Below are 2833 nucleotides of genomic sequence, written 5' to 3'. Positions count from 1 at the left end.
CGACCCACAGGTTGAGAACCGCTGCTCTAGGCTCAGTTTCACCTGCCTCTCCTCCCAAACCCAGCAACAGGGACCTTTTTATCTTCTCTTTACATATCCAAGGGAGACCAGAGACTGATTCTTCACAGGACAAAGACCACCGACTTCAAGGTGACTTTCAGACATGAAATTCATACGAAAGTCATAGAAATCCAAACACAGCTTTATATATCCACGAACACACGGGGCTTAAATGAACATAAAACATCTTGCTTATTCGGACACATGATGAGCTTTACCCATTTAAGTGTATACAGGACCCAAATTCAGGATTTTGCTCACTAGTTTCTGATTCTGCAGCCTGTGCCAAATTGGTTTTACAGCTCTGCGGAGCCCCAGCTTTCAAATAGAGGTCAGTGACAGTTTTGAGATTCGTGTGTAATCTTCCAGGCTCAAAAAGAAAACAAAACAGCAAGCAGGTCTCCACACATGAATATATACCCTTGGATATTTGGGGGCATTTTTTGTTGTTGTTGCATAAATGGTACCTATAGGACGTTGTGTAAACTGCTTTTTTGTAAAGTCCATTCTTCACCTGGGGCCGAGAGTGGAGTGGGGGACGGGGGTGTGGGTGACAATGGGCCTTTTCTGAGGGTAATGTCACAGGGAGTGCTGCTTCATTCAGGGGAGCACAGGAAGATCTGAGTGGACAGGCTCCCCAGATCCTGGCCTACCTGTGGGGGGCAGTGTGGTCCTTTTTATTTATTTTTTAATGAGGAGGAATACAATTGTTCTTTAGTGGCACTCTTAAAAAAAGAGAGACAAGTGGATGCCCTAGTGGAGAGAAGAGAACACTCAGTCATTTATGTCTTAATTCTGGATGCTTCTAATTTGCCTGCTTTCTAATAGGTTATCTTGGTATTTGTGGGCTTTGGAGGTTATCCTGGGAAAAAAAATTACACGTGTAATAGAGACATTTGTAGAAACTCTAAGCCAGGGGTCCTCAAACTACGGCCCGCGGGCCACATGCAAATACAAATATTGTATTTGTTCCCGTTTTGTTTTTTTTACTTCAAAATAAGATATGTGCAGTGTGCATAGGAATTTGTTCATAGTTTTTTTTTTTTTAAACTATAGTCTGGCCCTCCAACGGTCTGAGGGACAGTGAACTGGCCCCCTGTTTAAAAAGTTTGAGGACCCCTGCTCTAAGCAATGTGAACATTTACAGAGTAAGGAATCCTTTCAACAGCCCCTTCCCTCCGTAGAGGCAACAGCTGTTACTCAGGGGTGGATCCTTCTCTCGCTGGCTGCCCAGTGAGGGCGGGGCCAGGCGCACCCGCATCGCCCAGACAGGTCAGAAATGCAGAGTCTTGGGCTCCACCCCAGACCGACAGTCAGAAACTGCTTTTTAACACGATCCCCACGTTGAAGTGTTCACTGTTCTTATGTATTGATTTACATATTTGTATGTGTGCAAACACGTGCTCCTGGGGTTAGAATGTGGCTTCGGTCATGGCTCTCGGGACACTAGCAACAGCAGCGCTATCTGTGAGGTAGTTAGACACACAAAAGACCGGGTCCCAGCTCAGAATTACTGAATGCAGACGCAGTGGAGGTGGGCACAGCGATCAGTGTTTTAACAAGTTCCCCAGAGGTGCTGATGAACTCCGTGAGAGGGGAAGTGCGGGAACCACTGCTGAAAAGTGGGGACTCTTACCCGCTCTCCTGCCAGGCTCCCGCCCCCCATCACATCTATCACCCCTTTGTCTATCAGAGAGGTACCCAGATCCAGCTCCACCAGGCATACACCAGGCGCTCCATTAGTACTTTCTTCAATTAGGTATCTGGGGCTAACACAGGTTCCTCCAGTTTAGGTCAGGCTGTTTTTCAGATTATACAATTTCTGGAGGCTGATGGAGGTCGTGGCATAATCTCCATAAACTCACTCGAGCAGGCTCGTGTGCATCCTTTCCTGGTGCAAACAGGTGCCCGTATGGCCGCATCTCCTTTTACTTAAACCTATCTCTGGCAGCTGCTTCAACACCAACGCTGGAAAGAGACCCATTATACAGAGGGGCAAACGGAGGCCCAGAGAGAGGGTTCAGTTTTCATGTCAGAGCTGCTGCAAGCCTGGGCAGCATTTCCTCTCTCTGATGCAGAGCCTACGATGGATTTCTTTGTAAAATAGCAAGCCAGACGCCAGCTGACTCCGGGTGTGGGCTCAGAGTCAAGCAACGGCAGTTCTCTTTAGAGGATAAAATTGGACTTCAGAGTGCAGAAAAGAGCTTAGTGGCTCTTGAGCCAAGTGCCATCAACTGTAGGTGTCTTGCCCGAAGGGTGTTGAGCCTTCCCGCAGGTCACGGTTTCCAGGTGACCCCTGGGGCAGTGGAGCTTGTGACCCCCGCCCACCGGAGCCCCCCACCTTCCCCAGGGGCCGCCCGGGGCCCGGGGATGGAGGGGCCGCTGTGCCCGGTGGGGAGAGAGTGCTGTGCGCCCGCTGGGCGGGCCTCCCAGACTGTAGGGGCGGGAGTAGAGTCTGAACGCAAACTGAGTGAAAAGGGTTGGCCCGGTCGGGACCCAGAGGTAAAGATCTGAACGCGGCACCAGCGGGTGTAGACTACCGATGAGCGCTGTGAAAAGTAGTCCCACTTCTAAAAAGTCTTCCGCAAAGAGGACTTAACACAAGGCACGGACGGGGTTCGAACCCGTGATCTTCGGTTTACGAGACCGACGCCTTACCACTTGGCCACCGCGCCTGCGTTGGAATGGCGGCTCGGTAGCGTCTATCCTGTCTTCGTTCCCGTGAGCTCGCCCCGCGGGCACGAGCGCGGGCACGAGCGCTAGCCCGAACGCC

General features: G+C 50.7%; 1 non-coding gene across 1 annotated transcript; it reads right to left on the bottom strand.

Moving 5' to 3' along the window:
• Window positions 1-2663: 2663 nt before the first annotated feature.
• Window positions 2664-2735, bottom strand: TRNAT-CGU. The gene has a single exon. It is a non-coding gene; the product is annotated as a tRNA-Thr (tRNA).
• Window positions 2736-2833: the final 98 nt, after the last annotated feature.

This window comes from Myotis brandtii, unplaced genomic scaffold, assembly GCF_000412655.1.
Source record: "Myotis brandtii unplaced genomic scaffold, ASM41265v1 scaffold363, whole genome shotgun sequence".
NCBI classification, from domain to species: domain Eukaryota; kingdom Metazoa; phylum Chordata; class Mammalia; order Chiroptera; family Vespertilionidae; genus Myotis; species Myotis brandtii.
Note: the sequence above shows the minus strand (reverse complement) of the source record. Positions and strands in the feature narration are given on the sequence as shown.